Genomic DNA, 9622 nt, shown 5'->3' on the forward strand with positions numbered 1-9622 from the left:
CGATGATGCTTGGCGCCGTCACCTTCTTGGGGCCGTTGTCATGGAGCTCAGGAGTCTTCAGTCGGGTCTTGGTGAGGTGATAGCCTGTTCTAGGTTCTTGTTGTATCTTTCGATCTGCTTTGTAAAACAGCCTCCTCACCATAATGTATCGTTCTGTCGTGTACTTTGTTATGTTGTTTTATCTATAAAGTGGCGCGAAAGCCTATTTCGAGATATGAATATTGATGGTCGTCAAGGTATGGGTCTTCATGGTGACGGTGCAAGAGAGGTTCCCGTCGTGCCGGAGACATGCAAAGGCGGCCTCAAAAGTGCTCCGATGTGGCCGATGGGAAGGTTCATAGCGTGATTGGGGAAAAGTAGGGGCTCGGGGCATCGTTGTGTAACCGATGGAGGGGGCAGAATGACAAGCAACAATTGCTAGAGAAGTGGGCTGGCCGATGAGGAGGAGATGGTGGCTGCTTGGGCCTCCGGCACTAGCTGGTCTGACTAGTGGGGCTGCGCGGTGGTGCCCAATGTCTGCGTCGCAGAGGGGCGCGGAGGTGGTTGTGGGGCGACATATTAGTGTAAATATTTAGGATTAACATGACATGATCTTAATCTCGTGATTAGAACAACAAAATACATATGCGAAAGATTAGGTACTAACCGGAATCATTGTAAATCTATTAGTAGTCCATGGTTGCATCTTGAGTCCTCCATGGCTGGGGGAGGACAGCACTAGGATCACGTGATGAGTAGCAGCATCGCCGCCAGCACTGAGGGGGCTCCATGCAGCTGCCGTGAACCTCCATGAGTGTAGAGTGCTACCTCTTGAACATGCATTGGTTTTCCCTTGAAGAGGAAAGGGTGATGTAGCAAAGTAGCGTAAGTATTTCCCTCGGTTTGGAGAACCAATGTATCAATCCAGTAGGAGACAATGCACAAGTCACCTAGTACCTACACAAACAATCAAGAACCTTGCAACCAACGTGATAAAGGGGTTGTCAATCCCTTCACGGTCACTCACAAAAGTGAGATCTGATAAAGATAGTAAAGTAAATATTTTTGGTATTTTTGTTGTATAGATTGGAAAGTAAAGATTGCAGAATAGTAAACAAGATGCGATGTAAATAAAAGAGATGCAATATAATAAGAAAGAGACCCGGGGACCATAGGTTTCACTAGTGCCTTCTCTTACTGCCGAGCAATTGATAGAAAAGCGCATAGTTATGAAGATATCTAAGGCAATGATCATGAATATAGGCATCACGTCTGTGTCAAGTAGATCAAAACGATTCTGCATCTACTACTATTACTCCACACATCGGCCGCTATCCAGCATGCATCTAGAGTATTAAGTTCATAAGAACAGAGTAACGCATTAAGCAAGATGACATGATGTAGAGGGATAAACTCAAGCAATATGATATAAACCCCATCTTTTTATCCTCGATGGCAACAATACAATACATGCCTTGCTGCCACTACTGACACTGGGAAAGGACACCGCAAGATTGAACCCAAAGCTAATCACTTCTCCCATTGCAAGAAAGATAAATCTAGTAGGCCAAACTAAACCGATAATTCGAAGAGACTTGCAAGTATATCAAATCATACATATAAGAATTCAGAGAAGAACCAAATAATATTCATAGATAATCTTGTTCATAAACCCACAATTCATCGGATCTCGACAAACACATCGCGAAAGAGTATTACATCGAATAGATCTCCAAGAACATCGAGGAGAACTTTGTATTGAGAATAAAAGAGAGAGAAGAAACCATCTAGATAAAAACTATGGACCCGTAGGTCTGTGGTAAACTACTCACGCTTCATCGAAGAGGCTATGGTGTTGATGTAGAAGCCCTCCGTGGTCGATTCCCCCTCCAACAGATCAGTGATCTCACGGGTACAGAAGGTTGCGGAGGTGGAAAAGTGGTTTCGTGGCTCTCTGCGATTGATCTAGGGTATAAGAGTATATATAGGCGAAAGAAGTACGTCTGTGGAGCTACGAGGGGCCCATGAGGGAGGGGGCGCGCCCTCCTGCCTCGTGGCCGCCTCGCGGAGTTCCAGACCTCGACCCCAAGTCTTCTGGATTGCATTTGGTCCAAGAAAGATCATCGCAAAGGTTTCATTCCGTTTCGACTCCGTTTGGTATTCCTTTTCTGCGAAACTCTAAAATAGGCAAAAAAACAGAAACTGGCACCAGGCCTCCGGTTAATAGGTTAGTCCCAAAAATAATATAAAAGAGCATATTAAATCCCATTAAACATCCAAAACAGATAATATAATAGCATGGAACAATAAAAAATTCTAGATATGTTGGAGATGTATCAAGCATCCCCAAGCTTAATTCATGCTCGTCCACGAGTAGGTAAATGATAAAAACAAATTTTTTGATGTGGAATGCTACCTAACATAATTATCAATGTAATTTTATTTATTGTGGCATGAATGTTCAGATTCGAAAGATTCAAGACAAAAGTTTAATATTGACATAAAAATAGTAATACTTCAAGCATACTAACAAACTAATCATGTCTTCTCAAAATAACATGGCCAAAGAAAGTTCATCCCTACAAAATCATATAGTTTGGCTATGCTCCATCTTCGTCACACAAAATATTCAAATCATGCACAACCCCGATGACAAGCCAAGCAATTGTTTCATACTTTAGTATTCTCAAACTTATCAACTTTCACGCAATACATGAGCGTGAGCCATGGACATAGCACTGTAGGTGGAATAGAGTGGTGGTTGTGGAGAAGACAAAAAGGAGGAAGATGGTCTCACATCAACTAGGCGTATTAATGGGCTATGGATATGCCCATCAATAGATATCAATGTGAGTGAGTAGGGATTTCCATGCAACGGATACACTAGAGCTATAAATGTATGAAAGCACAACAAAAGAAACTAAGTGGGTGTGCATCCAACTTGCTTGCTCACGAAGACCTAGGGCATTTTGTGGAAGCCCATTATTGGAATATACAAGCCAAGTTATATAACGAAAATTCCCACTAGTATATGAAAGTGACAAAATAAGAGACTCTCTATCATGAAGATCATGGTGCTACTTTGAAGCACAAGTGTGGAAAAAGGATGGTAGCATTGTCCCTTCTCTCTTTTTATCTCTCCTTTTTTTTGTTTGGCTTATTTGGCCTCCCCTTTTTTCATTGGCTTCTTTGGCCTCTTTTTTTCCTCACACGGGACAATGCTCTAATAATGATGATCATCACACTTCTATTTATTTACAACTCAAGCATTACAACTCGATACTTAGAACAAAATATGATTCTATATGAATGCCTCCGGCGGTGTACCGGGATGTGTAATGAATCAAGAGTGACATGTATGAAAATATTATGGATGGTGGCTTTGCCACAAATACGATGTCAACTACATGATCATGCAAGGCAATATGACAATGATGGAGCGTGTCATAATAAACGGAACGGTGAAAAGTTGCATGGCAATATATCTTGGAATGGCTATGGAAATGCCATAATAGGTAGGTATGGTGGCTGTTTTGAGGAAGGTAAATGGTGGGTTTATGGTACCGGCGAAAGTTATGCGGTACTACAGAGGCTAGCAACGGTGGAAGGGTGAAAGTGCGTATAATCCATGGAATCAACATTAGTCATAAAGAACTCACATACTTATTGCAAAAATCTACAAGTCATCAAAACCAAGCACTATGCACATGCTCCTAGGGGGATAGATTGGTAGGAAAATACCATCGCTCGTCCCCGACCGCCACTCATAAGGAAGACAATCAAAGAAATACCTCATGCTTCAAATTTGTTACACAACGGTTACCATACGTGCATGCTACAAGACTTGCAAACCTCAACACAAGTATTTCTAAAATTCACAATTAATCTACTAGCATGACTCTAATATCACCATCCTCATGTCTCAAAACAATCATCAAGCATCAAACTTCTCATAGTATTCAACGCACTTTATATGAAAGTTTTTATTATACCCATCTTGGATGCCCATCATATTAGGACTAGTTTTATAGCCAAAGCAAATTACCATGCTGTTCTAAAATACTCCCAAAATAATATAAGTGAAGCATGAGAGATCAATAATTTCTATAAAATAAAACCACCACCGCGCTCTAAAAAATTTATAAGTGAAGCACTAGAGCAAAATTATCTAGCTCAAAAGATATAAGTGAAGCACATAGAGTATTCTAATAAATTCCGATTCATGCGTGTCTCTCCCAAAAGGTGTGTACATCAAGGATGATTTTGGTAAACCAAAAAGCAAAGACTCAAACCATACAAGACGCTCCAAGCAAAACACATATCATGTGGTGAATAAAAATATAGCCTCAAGTAAAGTTACAGATAGACGAAGACGAAAGATGGGATGCCTTCTGGGGCATCCCCAAGCTTAGGCTTTTGGTTGTCCTTTAATTTTACCTTGGGGTGCCTTGGGAATCCCCAAGCTTAGGCTCTTGCAACTCCTTATTCCAAAATCTATCAAATCTTTACCCAAAAACTTGAAAACTTCACAACACAAAACTTCAACAGAAAATCTCATGAGCTCCGTTAGTATAAGAAAATAAATCACCACTTTAATGTACTGTAATGAACTCATTCTTTATTTATATTGGTGTTAAACCTACTGTATTCCAACTTCTCTATGGTTCATAACCCCCGATACTACTTATAGATTCATCAAAATAAGCAAACAACACGTGAAAAACAGAATCTGTCAAAAACAGAACAGTCTGTAGCAATCTGGAGGTTTCGAATACTTCTGTAACTTCAAAAATTCGGAAAATTAGGAAGACCAGGATAAAAAGTATATTGATCTACTGCAATTGGAATTGGTATTTTATCGCTCTCTGGTAAAAATGATAATTATTTTCGTGAGTGCATACTTTCTGTTTTTATCAGCAAGATCAAACAACAATCACCCAAGAAGATCCTAAAGGCTTTACTTGGCACAAACACTAATTAAAACATAAAAAACACAATCATAACAGAAGCTAGATGAATTATTTATTACTAAACAGGAATAAAAAGCAAAAAACAAAAATAAAATTGGGTTGCCTCCCAACAAGCGCTATCGTTAAATGCCCCTAGCTAGGCATAAAAACAAGAATAAATCTAGGTATTGCCATAATAATGATAAGGCAAATCGCAAAAACTCATCTCATACTCCCAACGTTCAGCATCAAGTTTTCTTTGTGGCAGGCAAATGTAATCAAAAGGGCTAAATTTAATGGGACAAAAGTCCCCAAGATTAAGCTCGGGAGGTATTGGTTCCTCCTTTGGCCCCTCATATTGCACAACCAATTCATCATTATAAGCATTCTTTTGGCAAAAAGTCATGGGCCTTTGTTCAAGATAAAAACCTAACCCATTGTTCTGAATTGCAAAATTATCATTAAGTTCAGAAATCCTATCAACTAGAACATCGGTAGGAACCTTTTTTCTAAGGTTTTCACTATAAGCAACATGATCTAAAGATCGTAAACGCATTATGTCTTCTTGATTAAAAAGGATTGCTTCTATGGGAGGACGACCAGCATCCACCCTATAATGCGCAAAAATTTCGTTGGCCTCTTTTATTATAAATCTGAACTCATGTGCTAAAAAGATGGTAGCTGCTCGCTTAACAGAAGAATGCTCAATACTGGAAAATTCTAGAAAAATCCTTTGTATGCAAGGATGCATGTGGATAAATTGTCTTTCAAGTTCAACAACGAGCAAAGATATAGCATCTACAAGACTGCTAGTTCTATGAAGAATAGACCCACCCATAGTGGGAAAAGCACCGACGCAAGTAAAGATATCTTAAATAACTCCTTTTCCAATAATATTACCACTATCGATCCGAATTTTTTTAGTGTGTAAAATAGTAGGTTCTTTATGAGGATAATCAAAAGCATCAAAGTTTCTCCCATCGTTACTACTATCCTTTTCAACGATAACCTACCCAGTTTTAGACATGCTGGCAACAAACCACAATAAGAACGAACACACAAGAGGCAAGCGGAAAGAGACGAACGGAAGAGGGCGAAGAAAAGGCAAAGGTTTTCGAAAATCGTTTTAGAAGTGGGGGAGAGGAAAACGAGAGGCAAATGGCAAATAATGTAATGCGAAGGAAAAGAGTTTATGATGGATACTTGATATGTCTTGACTTGGTGTAAATCTCCCCGGCAACGGCGCCAGAAATCCTTCTTGCTACCTCTTGAGCATGCGTTCATTTTCCCTTGAAGAGGAAAGGGTGATGCAGCAAAGTAGCGTAAGTATTTCCCTCAGTTTTGAGAACCAAGGTATCAATCCAGTAGGAGACAGCGCACAAGTCACCTAGTACCTGCACAAACAATCAAGAACCTTGCAACCAACGCGATAAAGCGGTTGTCAATCCCTTCACGATCACTCCCAAAAGAGAGATCTAATAAAGATAATAAAGTAAATATTTTTGGTATTTTTGTTGTATAGATTGGAAAGTAAAGATTGCAAAATAGTAAATGAGATGCGATGTAAATAAAAGAGATGCAATATAATAAGAAAGAGACCTAGGGACCATAGGTTTCACTAGTGGCTTCTCTCAAGATAGCATGTATTACGGTAGGTGAACAAATTACTGCCGAGCAATTGATTGAAAAGCGCATAGTTATGAAGATATCTAAGGCAATGATCATGAATATAGGCATCACATCCGTGTCAAGTGGATAGAAACGATTCTGCATCTACTACTATTACTCCACACATCGACCGCTATCCAGCATGCATCTAGAGTATTAAGTTCATAAGAACAGAGTAACGCATTAAGCAAGATGACATGATGTAGAGGGATAAACTCAAGCAATATGATATAAACCTCATCTTTTTATCCTCGATGGCAACAATACAATACCTGCCTTGCTGCCCCTACTGTCACTGGGAAAGGACACCGCAAGATTGAACCCAAAGCTAAGCACTTCTCCCATTGCAAGAAAGATCAATCTAGTAGGCCAAACTAAACCGATAATTCGAAGAGACTTGCAAAGATATCAAATTATGCATATAAGAATTCAAAGAAGAACCAAATAATATTCATAGATAATCTTGTTCATAAACCCACAATTCATCGGATCTCGGCAAACACACCGCAAAAGAGTATTACATCGAATAGATCTCCAAGAACATCGAGGATAACTTTGTATTGAGAATCAAAGAGAGAGAAGAAGCCATCTAGCTAATAACTATGGACCCGAAGGTCTGTGGTAAACTACTCACGCTTCATCGGAGAGGCTATGATGTTGATGTAGAAGCCCTTCGTGATCGATTCCCCCTCCGGCAGATCGCCGAGAGAGGCCCCAAGATGGGATCTTATGGGTACAGAAGGTTGCGGTGATGGAAAAGTGGTTTCATGGATCTCTGCGATCGATCTAGGGTATAAGAGTATATATAGGCAAAAGAAGTACATCTGTGGAGCTACGAGGGGCCCACGAGGGTGGGGGCGCGCCTACCCCCCTAGGCGCGCCCTCCTTCCTCGTGGCCGCCTCGCAGAGTTCTAGACTTCAACTCCAAGTCTTCTGGATTGCTTTTGGTCCAAGAAAGATCATCGCGAATGTTTCATTCCGTTTGGACTCCGTTTGGTATTCCTTTTCTGCGAAACTGTAAAATAGGCAAAAAAACAGAAACTGGCACTGGGCCTCCGGTTAATAGGTTAGTCCCAAAAATAATATAAAAGAGCATATTAAAGTCCATTAAACATCCAAAACAGATAATATAATAGCATGGAACAATAAAAAATTATAGATACGTTGGAGACGTATCATAGAGCTTGTTGGGGAAGAAACGGCAGCAGGAAGATGGACGTGCAGGGTGCCGCTGGCACTACACCGGAGGTGGCCGGTGGTGGTAGACAGTCTTTGTCTCCGTTAGCACCTCATTAGGATCGGTAGTTAGCGAGAGACTTGGCCTTACCGTGCAGATTGTTAGATCGCACGGGAGGGCCCTTTTTCCTTATATCTTTATCTAATAATAAAGTACCTATTGCTTCTGGTGATGCATCACGAACATTACCTCCGGAATTGCCTATAAATACTCACTATGCGACGGAAGAAAAACGATTTGATTTTGTGTCAGGATCGCCATGCAGTATGGTTCTTATAAAACCTGATACACACATATATCGCAAGCATGAAACCAGCGCAATGGCTAAGGCCTTGACCTTCCGCACGGGAGACCAGGCTTCTCCCCTTTTCTCTTATATATAGCAGGCCCTGCATGCGGTAATGGGGCGGCCCATATGCCGGTCGTGACACCCTCTATTTCCTTTTTCTTTTTGCTTTTACCTTCTCATTTTTGTTTCTATTTTTTCTTCTTTAAATTAATCTAGGATTTCCAAAAACTCTAAATTTCAAATATTTGCGAGTACTGAAAAAATATATAGATATAGATAAATTGTAAAATGTTTGTGAATTGAAAAAACATTCGCGAAATCATAAAATGTTCGTGATTTTAAAAAAATCGCATATTATAAAAAGATCATGATTTCCAAAAAAATGTTCGTGATATTTATGATCGTGTATTCAAAACATATGCAGAAATTTGAAAACAGTGTCCATGAGAAAATTCACAAAAATTAAAACCGTTTCGTAAGTAATGAACAAAACGAACCATCGCCTAGGTAGAGGTTTTATTATGGGATCTATAGAGGTCATTTTATGATTTTATTTAGTCCCTCGCACGTCGGGTAAAAAAAGATTTTTGTGTTCTGTACAGCGTTGAGCACCCCCAAAATTGACACACCTTCCTATGGGTTAGTTTTTGTAAGCTATATGAAAATGACTAAATGTCTATTTTGCCTCCATATACAGCTATTCTGGTACCACAGTTCTACTGATTATGGAAAACACAACTACGCTAGGCCATGATGAGACCATCGCATTTTCAGTTTTTGAAATGACTTTCTAAAAATCCCTTCTCATGATGACATCACTCAGACATAGTTTGTGAAATGACATATTGAAAATCCTTATCTCATGCCGGCATTTGATCTAGACTTTTTTATCTCTATAATATCTGCATAATCTGATTGTTTTTCTCCCGTTGCAACGCACGAGCATATTTGCTAGTGTGTGTGTGTATGCTAGGTAGGTAAAACTATGTCCATCATAGCTTGACACAGGACTAGTTAAGGTTTGCTAAACATTTAATGGTTTAAAAGTTATTAAAAATATGAAATAAATAGGAGAGCCTCACTATAATATAATAAGATGATCCAATGGTGTGATTTTGAAAAATGCATTTATGTGATGATCCAACAGTGTGACCCAGCGCGACACACATGGGGGGCAGCCGTTGGTGGACAAGCACGCGCGGGCGAGCGTCGATCGAGGCGCTCGGGCCACGCCGAGAGAGGAAGATGGGAGAAGAGAGGGGGGGAGAGGAGTGGACTTGGACAACACCGGCAGCGAGCAGTGCGCGCCGTGCTGAGCGAGGGTGACCGTGAGTACAGGCAGTGCGGCCACGCAGAGCAGACGGCGGCACAACTAGGGAACGGGGTTGGTAGGGGAGCAACAATGCTCTGGTGGCACGCAGAATGGCCGATGCACGGGGCACGATCTGATGAGGTTACAGACGAAGGTATCGAGATTTAAGGAATTGACTGAATCATCAA

The sequence above is a fragment of the Triticum urartu genome, chromosome 3A, assembly GCF_056163025.1.
Source record: "Triticum urartu cultivar PI428250 chromosome 3A, HENAU_Tu73, whole genome shotgun sequence".
NCBI lineage: Eukaryota > Viridiplantae > Streptophyta > Magnoliopsida > Poales > Poaceae > Triticum > Triticum urartu.